General features: G+C 52.7%; 1 non-coding gene across 1 annotated transcript; it reads right to left on the bottom strand.

The window, feature by feature from the left end:
• Window positions 1-12,484: 12,484 nt before the first annotated feature.
• On the bottom strand, window positions 12,485-12,557 carry trnar-ccu (transfer RNA arginine (anticodon CCU)). Its single transcript has one exon. It is a non-coding gene; the product is annotated as a tRNA-Arg (tRNA).
• Between the last annotated feature and the right edge of the window lie 321 nt (window positions 12,558-12,878).

Below are 12,878 nucleotides of genomic sequence, written 5' to 3'. Positions count from 1 at the left end.
CCGTTCTCACCAAAGAAATACGCCACAAGCCCGGTGGTGGTGGCTACATTGAAAATCTGGGGGCAGTGGATACGGCATGGGGGAGGGACGGGAGCTTCGGTGCGGTCCCCGATAAGAAACAATCATAGGTTCGTTCCGGGGAGAATGGATGGGGGATTTGGAGCATGGCAAAGAGCTGGGGTAGTACAATTAAGAGATCTATTTATAGATGGGACGTTTGCGAGTCTGGGAGCGCTGACGGAGAAATATGGGTTGCCCCAAGGGAATGCATTTCGGTATATGCAATTGAGGGCTTTTGCGAGGCAACAGGTGAGGGAATTCCCGCAGCTCCCGACGCAGGAAGTGCAGGATAGAGTGATCTCAGAGACATGGGTGGGGGACGGTAAGGTGGCGGACATATACAGGGAGATGAGGGACGAGGGGGAGATCATGGTAGATGAGCTGAAAGGGAAATGGGAAGAAGAACTGGGGGAGGAGATTGAGGAGGGGCTGTGGGCTGATGCCCTACGTAGGGTAAACTCATCGTCCTCGTGTGCCAGGCTAAGCCTGATACAATTTAAGGTGTTACACAGGGCGCATATGACTGGAGCACGGCTTAGTAAATTTTTGGGGGTACAGGATAGGTGTGCGAGATGCTCGAGAGGCCCAGCGAATCACACCCACATGTTCTGGTCATGCCCGGCACTACAGGGGTTCTGGGTGGGGGTGGCAAAGGTGCTTTCGAAGGTGGTGGGGGTCCGGGTCGAACCAAGCTGGGGGTTGGCTATATTTGGGGTTGCAGAAGAGCCGGGAGTGCAGGAGGCGAGAGAGGCTGATGTGTTGGCCTTTGCGTCCCTTGTAGCCCGGCGCAGGATATTGTTAATGTGGAAGGAAGCCAAACCCCCGGGTGTGGAGACCTGGATAAACGATATGGCAGGGTTCATAAAGTTAGAACGGATTAAGTTTGTGTTAAGGGGTTCGGCTCAGGGGTTCACCAGGCGGTGGCAACCGTTCGTCGACTACCTCACAGAAAGATAGAGAGAATGGAAAAGAAGTAGACAACAGCAGCAACCCAGGGGGGAGGGGGGGGGGGGGAGAGGGGGGGGAGGGGGGGGGGGCGGGGGAGGAATCGGACGGACTCTCAGGGATGTTATTGTATATGTATAGGTATTTGGTATATGTAATTGTATATTGGATTGTTGGATTGTATTTTTGGAGAGTATTTATTTTGGACAAGGCAGTTGCCATTTAGTTTTGTTTTTTGTTTTTTGTTTTTGTTTATATATTACTTATTTATTTGTTTAAAACTGGCCACGGTTATTTATATTGCTTTATTGTTGTGTAAAAGAAACACTACGTATTGTTATGTTTGGCCAAAAAAATTGAATAAAATATACTTTTAAAAAAAAAGAAAAGAAGCCCAGGCAGCGTTTCAGGGCTTTGGCACAGTGGGGAAGAGGGAACTCCATGAGGGGGCGGGGCCTATCACTCCATTACGCACTACGTAGCCAAGGATGGCTAGACGGTCGGTGCTAAACACGCATTTTTCCTCGTTGTAGGTGAGGTTGAGAGCGTTAGCGGTCTGGAGGAATTTGTGGAGGTTGGTGTCGTGGTCCTGCTGGTCGTGGCCGCAGATGGTGACGTTGTCAAGATACGGGAACGTGGCCCGTAAACCGTGCTGGTCGACCATTCGGTCCATCTCCCGTTGGAAGACCGAGACTCAGTTCGTGACGCCGAATGGAACCCTTAAGAAGTGGTATAGCCGCCCATCTGCTTCGAAGGCTGTGTACTTGCGGTCACCGGGGCGAATGGGGAGCTGGTGGTAGGTGGACTTAAGGTCCACGGTGGAGAAGACCTTGTACTGTGCAATCCGATTGACCATGTCGGATATGCGGGGAAGAGGGTACGCATCTAGCTGCGTGTACCTGGTGATGGTCTGACTGTAGTCTACGACCATCCTCTGCTTCTCCCCGGTTTTCACAACTACCACCTGGGCTCTCCAGGGACTATTGCTAGCCTGGATTATGCCTTCCTTCAGCAGCCGCTGGACTTCGGACCTGATAAACGTCCGGTCCTGGCTGCTGTACCATCTACTCCTAGTGGCGACGGGGTGAGGTTCGCAAACAGGGAGGGCGTTTCGACCTTGAGTGTCGCGAGGCCGCAGATAGTCAGTGGGGATATAGGGCCGCCAAATTTGAATGTTAAGCTCTGGAGGTTGCATTGGAAGTCCAACCCCAGGAGGGTGGGAGCGCAGAGGTGGGGAAGGACATACAGCCGGTAATTTTTGAACTCTCTCCCCTGCACCGTTAGGTTTGCGATGCAGAACCCTTTGATTGCAACGGAGTGGGATCCCACCGCCAGGAAAATGTTTTGGGTGCTTGGCCGAATGACAAGTCAACAGCGTCTTACCGTGTCCGGGTGAATAAAACTCTCCATGCTCCCCGAGTCGATCAAACACGGCGTCTCGTGCCCGTTCACCAGCACCTTTGTCGTTGTAGTCTGGAGCGTCCGGGGCCGCGACTGGTCGAGGGTCACCGATGCCAAACGTGGTTGGTGCGTCAGATCGTTGTCTTCAGGCAGTGTGGAGCCGTCCACGCTGGGGTCCTTGCCTGTCAGCCAAGATGGTGGCGTCCATGGATCGCACGAGGTCGGGGGTGGACAAAATGGCCACTCCCATGGATCGCACGCGGTCCGTGGGTAGGAAGATGGCGGCGCCCGGCCCCTCCCCTCGTGGTGTCCGAGGTCCAAAATGGCGGCGCCCTTTGGCCGCCCTTGGGTCGCTGGGGGGGGTTGAGCCTGTGGTCACATTTGTTCCCCGGAGATAGCGGCGAACCCACGGGACTGGCACACCGCTGCGTAGTGCCCCTTTTTACTGCAGCTTTTGCAGGTGGCCGAGCGGGCCGGGCAACGCTTGCAGGGGTGTTTTGACTGCCAGCAAAAATAGCAGCGGGCCCCCCCCCCGGGTGGTCTGGGATTCTGGCTGCGCACGCTTGCGGAGGGGTGGGGGTTTCCGGGGGGTCGGTCGCGGCGGGGGTCCACGGAGCACAAGGGGCTGTAGCGCGGTCGGGGGCATAGGTGCGGGCGTTTTGGGAGGCCACGTCAAGGGAGGCTGCAATACGTAAGCGTCTCTGATCAGGAGGTCCGTATGTTCGTTCGCCGTAACCGCTGGGCAGTTGCAGTTTCGTCCCAGGATCGTTAGAGCATTGAAGAAATCGTCTAGCGATTCCCCGGGGATTTGTCGTCTCGTCGCGAGCTGGTAGCGTGCGTAGACCTGGTTGACGGGCTTAATGTAGATCTCCTTCAGCAAGTTGAGCGCCGCTGGGAATTCTTCCGCGTCCTCGATGAGTGAGTAGATTTCGGGACTCACTCTGGAATGCAGGACCTGCATCTTCTGGTCTTCTGTTGGTCTGCCGGGGGCCGTTCGGAGGTATCACTCAAAGCACGCCAGCCAGTGTTTAAACGCCGATGTTGCGTTAGCTGCTTGGGGGCTGATTCGCAGGCACTCCGGGGCGATCCGGAGCTCCATATTCCTTTTTAAGTCTGCTCAATAAATTGTAGCACCATCGATCATAAACGAGGCGAGACGTAAAGAACTTCAATCGAGGCTTTATTGAGCAGACTTATTCCCCAGCAGCTCAGTTACAGAATGCAGCTGCGGGGATTAACACAGGTTCCTATACCCCGCCTATCTGGGTGGAGCCCAGTAGGCGGCGGATCCAATCGGGATCCAGTATCAGTCCTCCAATGGCACCTCGGCAATCATGGTGTACCGTATTACCCTTAATACATACCACCACACTGAGCAAAGACTCACACTGGGCACAGACTCACACTGGGCACAGACACACACTGGGCACAGACTCACACTGGGCACAGACTCAGACTGAGCACAGATTCACACTGGGCACAGACTGAAGCTGAGCACAGACTCACACTGAGCACAGACTCACACTGAGCGCAGACTCACACTGAGCACAGATTCACACTGAGCACAGACTCACACTGAGCGCAGACTCACACTGAGCACAGACTCACACTGAGCACAGACTCACACTGAGCACAGATTCACACTGGGCACAGACTCAAGCTGAGCACAGATTCACACTGAGCACAGACTCACACTGAACACAGACTCACACTGAGCACAGACTCACACTGAGCACAGATTCACACTGAGCACAGCCTCACACTGGGCACAGACTCACACTGAGCACAGACTCACACTGAGCACAGATTCACACTGAGCACAGACTCACACTGGGCACAGACTCACACTGAGCACAGACTCACACTGAGCACAGATTCACACTGAGCACAGACTCACACTGAGCACAGACTCACACTGGGCACAGACTCACACTGAGCACAGATTCACACTGAGCACAGACTCACACTGAGCACAGACTCACATTGGGGGCAGACTCACACTGAGCACAGACTCACACTGAGCACAGACTCACACTGGGCACAGATTTACACTGAACACAGACTCACACTGAGCACAGACTCACAGTGAGCACAGGCTCACACTGAGCACAGGCACACACTGAGCACAGACTCACACTGAGCACAGACACACACTGAGCACAGACTCACACTGAGCACAGACTCACACTGAGCACACACTCACACTGGGCACAGACTCACACTGAGCACAGACTCACACTGGGCACAGACTCACACTGAGCACAGACTCACACTGAGCACAGACTCACACTGGGCACAGACTCACACTGAGCACAGACACACACTGAGCACAGACTCATACTGAGCACAGACTCACACTGAGCACAGACTCACACTGGGCACAGACTCACACTGCGCACAGACTCACACAGAGCACAGATTCACATTGAGCACAGACTCACACTGAGCACAGACTCACACTGAGCACAGACTCACACTGAGCACAGACTCACACTGAGCACAGACTGACACTGGGCACAGACTCACACTGCGCACAGACTCACACTGGGCACAGACTCACACTGAGCACAGACACACACTGAGCACAGACTCACACTGAGCGCAGACTCACAGTGAGCGCAGACTCACACTGGGCACAGACTCACACTGAGCAGAGACTCACACTGAGCACAGACTCACACTGAGCACAGACTCACACTGGGCACAGATTTACACTGAGCACAGACTCACACTGGGCACAGACTCACACTGAGCACAGACTCACACTGGGCACAGACTCACACTGAGCACAGACTCACACTGAGCACAGACTCACACAGAGCACAGATTTACACTGAGCACAGACTCACACTGAGCACAGACTCACAGTGAGCACAGACTCACACTGAGCACAGACTCACACTGGGCACAGACTCACACTGGGCAGTGACTCACACTGGGCACAGACTCACACTGAGCACAGACTCACACAGAGCACAGACTCACAGTGAGCACAGACTCACACTGAGCACAGACTCACACTGAACACAGATTCACACTGAGCACAGACTCACACTGGGCACAGACTCACGCTGAGCACAGACTCACAGTGAGCACAGACTCACACTGAGCACAGACTCACACTGAGCACAGACTCACACTGGGCACAGACTCACACTGAGCACAGACACACACTGAGCACAGACTCATACTGAGCACAGACTCACACTGAGCACAGACTCACACTGGGCACAGACTCACACTGCGCACAGACTCACACAGAGCACAGATTCACATTGAGCACAGACTCACACTGAGCACAGACTCACACTGAGCACAGACTCACACTGAGCACAGACTCACACTGAGCACAGACTGACACTGGGCACAGACTCACACTGCGCACAGACTCACACTGGGCACAGACTCACACTGAGCACAGACACACACTGAGCCCAGACTCACACTGAGCGCAGACTCACAGTGAGCGCAGACTCACACTGGGCACAGACTCACACTGAGCAGAGACTCACACTGGGCACAGACTCACACTGAGCAGAGACTCACACTGAGCACAGACTCACACTGAGCACAGACTCACACTGGGCACAGATTTACACTGAGCACAGACTCACACTGGGCACAGACTCACACTGAGCACAGACTCACACTGGGCACAGACTCACACTGAGCACAGACTCACACTGAGCACAGACTCACACAGAGCACAGATTTACACTGAGCACAGACTCACACTGAGCACAGACTCACAGTGAGCACAGACTCACACTGAGCACAGACTCACACTGGGCACAGACTCACACTGGGCACTGACTCACACTGGGCACAGACTCACACTGAGCACAGACTCACACAGAGCACAGACTCACAGTGAGCACAGACTCACACTGAGCACAGACTCACACTGAACACAGATTCACACTGAGCACAGACTCACACTGGGCACAGACTCACGCTGAGCAGACTCACAGTGAGCACAGACTCACACTGAGCACAGATTCACACTGAGCACAGACTCACACTGGGCACAGACTCACGCTGAGCACAGATTCACACTGAGCACAGACTCACACTGAGCACAGACTCACACTGAGCACAGACTCACACTGAGCACAGACTCACACTGGGCACAGACTCACACAGAGCACAGACTCACACTGAGCACAGACTCACACTGAGCACAGATTCACACTGGGCACAGACTCACAGTGAGCACAGACTCACACTGAGCACAGACTCACACTGGGCACAGACTCACACTGGGCTCAGACTCACACTGGGCACAGATTCACACTGAGCACAGACTCAGACTGAGCAGAGATTCACACTGAGCACAGACTCACACTGAGCACAGACTCACATTGAGCACAGACTCACACTGAGCACAGATTCACACTGAGCACAGACTCACACTGAGCACAGACTCACACTGATCACAGACTCACACGGGGCACAGACTCACACTGAGCACAGACTCACACTGAGCACAGACTCACACTGAGCACAGATTCACACTGAGCACAGACTCACACTGAGCGCAGACTCACACGGGGCACAGACTCACACTGAGCACAGACTCACACTGAGCACAGACTCACACTGGGCACAGATTCACACTGGGCACACACACACTGAGCACAGACTCACACTGGGCACAGACTCACACTGGGCTCAGACTCACACTGGGCACAGATTCACACTGAGCACAGACTCAGACTGAGCAGAGATTCACACTGAGCACAGACTCACACTGAGCACAGACTCACATTGAGCACAGACTCACACTGAGCACAGATTCACACTGAGCACAGACTCACACTGAGCACAGACTCACACTGATCACAGACTCACACGGGGCACAGACTCACACTGAGCACAGACTCACACTGAGCACAGACTCACACTGAGCACAGATTCACACTGAGCACAGACTCACACTGAGCGCAGACTCACACTGGGCACAGACTCACACTGAGCACAGACTCACACTGAGCACAGACTCACACTGGGCACAGATTCACACTGGGCACACACACACTGAGCACAGACTCACACAGAGCACAGACTCACACTGAGCACAGACTCACACGGGGCACAGACTCACACTGAGCACAGACTCACAGTGAGCACAGACTCACATTGGGCACAGACTCACACTGGGCACAGATTCACACTGGGCACAGACTCACACTGAGCACAGACTCACACTGGGCACAGACTCATACTGAGCACAGACTCACACTGAGCACAGATTCACACTGAGCACAGATTCACACTAGGCACAGACTCACGCTGAGCACAGTCTCACACTGGGCACAGATTCACACTGAGCACAGACTCACACTGGGCACAGATTCACACTGAGCACAGACTCACACTGCGCACAGACTCACACTGAGCACAGACTCACACGGGGCACAGACTCACACTGAGCACAGACTCACAGTAAGCACAGACTCACATTGGGCACAGACTCACACTGGGCACAGACTGACACTGAGCACAGAACCACAGTGAGCACAGACTCACACTGGGCACAGACTCATACTGAGCACAGACTCACACTGAGCACAGATTCACACTGAGCACAGATTGACACTAGGCACAGACTCACGCTGAGCACAGTCTCACTCTGGGCACAGATTCACACTGAGCACAGACTCACACTGGGCACAGATTCACACTGAGCACAGACTCACACTGGGCACAGATTCACACTGAGCACAGACTCACACTGAGCACAGACTCACACTGAGCAGAGATTCACACTGAGCAGAGATTCACACTGAGCACAGACTCACACTGAGCACAGACTCACACTGAGCAGAGATTCACACTGAGCAGAGATTCACACTGAGCACAGACACACACTGAGCACAGTCTCACACTGAGCACAGACTCACACTGGGCACAGACTCACACTGGGCACAGTCTCACACTGAGCACAGACTCACACTGGGCACAGACTCACACTGAGCACAGTCTCACACTGAGCACAGACACACACTGAGCACAGACTCACACTGAGCACAGACTCACACGGGGCACAGACTCACACTGAGCACAGACTCACACTGAGCACAGACTCACACTGGGCACAGACTCAGACTGAGCACAGTCTCACACTGAGCACAGACTCACACTGAGCACAGACACACACTGAGCACAGACTCACACTGAGCACAGATTCATACTGAGCACAGACTCACAGAGAGCACAGACTCACAGTGAGCACAGACTCACACTGGGCACAGATTCACACTGAGCACAGACTCACACTGGGCACAGATTCACACTGAGCACAGACTCACACTGGGCACAGAGTCACACTGAGCACAGACTCACACTGGGCACAGATTCACACTGAGCACAGACTCACACTGGGCACAGATTCACACTGAGCACAGACTCACACTGAGCACAGACTCATACTGAGCAGAGATTCACACTGAGCAGAGATTCACACTGAGCACAGACTCACACTGAGCAACAGACTCACACTGAGCAGAGATTCACACTGAGCAGAGATTCACACTGAGCACAGACACACACTGAGCACAGACTCACACTGAGCACAGATTCACACAGAGCACAGACTCACACTGAACACAGACTCACACTGAGCGCAGACTCACACTGGGCACAGACTCACACTGAGCACAGACTCACACTGGGCGCAGACTCACATTGAGCACAGATTCACACTGAGCACAGACTCACACTGAGCACCGACTCACACTGAGCACAGACACACACTGGGCACAGATTCACACTGAGCCCAGACTCACACTGAGCACAGATTCACACTGAGCACAGACTCACACTGAGCACAGACTCACACTGAGCACACACACACTGAGCACAGACTCACACTGAGCACAGACACACACTGGGCACAGACTCACACTGAGCACAGACTCACACTGAGCACAGATTCACACTGAGCACAGACTCACACTGAGCACAGACTCACTGAGCACAGACTCACACTGATCACAGACTCACACTGAGCACAGACTCACACTGAACACAGACTCACACTGAGCGCAGACTCACATTGAGCACAGATTCACACTGAGCACAGACTCACACTGAGCACAGACTCACACTGGGCACAGACTCACACTGGGCACAGACTCACACTGAGCACAGACTCACACTGAGCACAGACTCACACTGAGCACAGACTCACACTGAGCACAGACTCACACTGAGCACAGACTCACACTGGGCACAGACTCATACTGAGCACAGACTCACACTGAGCACAGATTCACAATGAGCACAGATTCACACTAGGCACAGACTCACGCTGAGCACAGTCTCACACTGGGCACAGATTCACACTGAGCACAGACTCACACTGGGCACAGATTCACACTGAGCACAGACTCACACTGGGCACAGATTCACACTGAGCACAGACTCACACTGGGCACAGATTCACACTGAGCACAGACTCACACTGGGCACAGATTCACACTGAGCACAGACTCACACTGAGCACAGACTCACACTGAGCAGAGATTCACACTGAGCAGAGATTCACACTGAGCACAGACTCACACTGAGCACAGACTCACACTGAGCAGAGATTCACACTGAGCAGAGATTCACACTGAGCACAGACACACACTGAGCACAGTCTCACACTGAGCACAGACTCACACTGGGCACAGACTCACACTGGGCACAGACTCACACTGGGCACAGACTCACACTGAGCACAGACTCACACTGAGCACAGACTCACACTGGGCACAGACTCAGACTGAGCACAGTCTCACACTGAGCACAGACACACACTGAGCACAGACTCACACTGAGCAGAGATTCACACTGAGCAGAGATTCACACTGAGCACAGTCTCACACTGAGCACAGACTCACACTGGGCACAGACTCACACTGGGCACAGTCTCACACTGAGCACAGACTCACACTGGGCACAGACTCACACTGAGCACAGACTCACACTGAGCACAGACTCACACTGGGCACAGACTCAGACTGAGCACAGTCTCACACTGAGCACAGACACACACTGAGCACAGACTCACACTGAGCACAGATTCATACTGAGCACAGACTCACAGAGAGCACAGACTCACAGTGAGCACAGACTCACACTGGGCACAGATTCACACTGAGCACAGACTCACACTGGGCACAGATTCACACTGAGCACAGACTCACACTGGGCACAGATTCACACTGAGCACAGACTCACACTGGGCACAGATTCACACTGAGCACAGACTCACACTGGGCACAGATTCACACTGAGCACAGACTCACACTGAGCACAGACTCATACTGAGCAGAGATTCACACTGAGCACAGACTCACACTGAGCACAGACTCACACTGAGCAGAGATTCACACTGAGCAGAGATTCACACTGAGCACAGACACACACTGAGCACAGACTCACACTGAGCACAGACTCACACTGGGCACAGTCTCACACAGGGCACAGACTCACACTGAGCACAGACTCACACTGAGCACTGACACACACTGGGGGCAGATTCACAGTAAGCACAGACTCACACAGTGTGAGTCTGTGCCCAGTGTGAGTCTGTGCTCAGTGTAATGCCTTCCCAGGCACTCCTGTACCATTTGTCCTCAAATACTTTGCCCTTTGGGCTGGGAAATGAACAAAAAAAAATCCGAATTGAACGGGAGCCACCAAATGTGCGGCCGTTCACTCCAAGGTCACCACTGGAAGTGGATGCTCCATTGTTGAAATATTTCAGGCTGGAGTAGACAGATTTTTGGTTTCTCAGGGGATTAAGGGATATGGGGAGTGGGCAGAAAAATGTTGTTGAAGCCCAAAATCAGCCAGGATCTTTTAGAATGACAGAACTGGCTTGATGGTCCGAGTGGCCTGTTTGTGCTCCTATTATGTTCTGAGATTATGAATGATTGATTCCAACAAAAGTTTATATTTATAGTGCCTTCAACATAATAAAATGACCCAAGATGTTTCATTGCAGTATCATAAAGGGAAATATGAGCCATACTATTTGGTCAGATGACCAAAGGTTTGGTCAAAGAGGTGAGTTTTAAGGTGTATCTTAAAGGAGGAAAGTTAGGTAGAGAGCTGAAGGGAGGGATCAATTTAATGCTTGGGGCCTAGGCAACTGAAGGTCCAGCCACCAATAATGGCGTGATTAAAATTAGGGATGCTCAAAAGGCCAGAATTAGAGGAGTGCCGATATCTCAGAGAGTTGTGGGACCGGAGGAGATTAAAGAGATAGGGAGGGGCAAGGCAATGGAGGATTTGAAAACATGGATCAGAATCTTTGCACCCCACTATTGTCTGAGCCTTCAGCAATCTAAGTGCCAAGATCTTGACTAAACCTCTCCTCCTCTGCCCGCTTCCACCTCCTTTAAGATGCTCCTTAACCAGCTCTTTGACCTTGTCTTCAAATATTGCTCCTTTCGTGCTTTTTTGGGGGAGTATTTATCTGGAGAAATATGTTTTATTGCTGCTGGAGTTAATGCCAAGTTGGAGTTAGGAAGGCAAGGAGACTTCATCCCTACAGCGCAGAAAGAAGCCATTCGGCCTTATGAGTCTTCATCGACCCTCTGAAAGAGCACCCTACCTGGGCCCAATCCGCCTCCCACTCTCCGCAAACCCATCTAACCTTTGGGCACTAAGGGGCAATTTTTAGCATGACCAATCCATCGACTGGCGCATTTTCTGAAGATTGAGGACCTGGAATTTTGACTAAATTAGAAAGCCGATTACACAATGTATTAGGCTTCAAACACGGTGAGGAGAAAGGCGATTTGAATTTGTTGTCGACAGGAAGACAATGCTTCCTTAGCATTTCCTGTCACTAATCGGCTCTCCACAGATTCCACGGTTAGTGAATGATGGTGAATTGAGAATTTTGCAAATCTAATATTTTCCATATGGAGCAGCCAGAGAGTCATACATCTTAATTCCAATTAATCATATACCTTGTATTTGTCAATTAATTAAAACTAATAAATAAAATGGGATGATTCTTTAGTGAAAGAGCAGTAAAGTTTAAACTGAAAAAGAACAGTTACTTAAAAAGGTGTTTCACCCCAGATGGGACTCGAACCCACAATCCCTGGCTTAGGAGGCCAGTGCCTTATCCATTAGGCCACTGGGGCGGCCCGGATTCTGAGGCCGCCGGTAGCTCACTTAACCATTAAATCCAGCAGAGGGCGCAGTGACTGTAAACAGGGGAACTGAAATGGGGGAAGAGAGAGTGGAATAGGAGAGAGGGGTAGAATGGGGTTGGAGAGAGGGGGAGGGAGTGGAGAGAGTGGGGGACAGGGAGAGAAGGAGATGGGGAGAGTGGGGGAAGGGGTGGGGAGAGGGGGTGGGGAGTGAGAGTGGGGGATGGGGAGTGGAGGATCAGGGGAGAGTGGGGGAATGAGAATGGGGAGAGTGGGGAATGGAGAGCGTGGGATGGGGAGTGGGGGAATGGG

This window comes from Scyliorhinus torazame, chromosome 1 (assembly GCF_047496885.1).
Source record: "Scyliorhinus torazame isolate Kashiwa2021f chromosome 1, sScyTor2.1, whole genome shotgun sequence".
NCBI lineage: Eukaryota > Metazoa > Chordata > Chondrichthyes > Carcharhiniformes > Scyliorhinidae > Scyliorhinus > Scyliorhinus torazame.
This window is presented reverse-complemented; position numbering and strand designations above follow the sequence as displayed.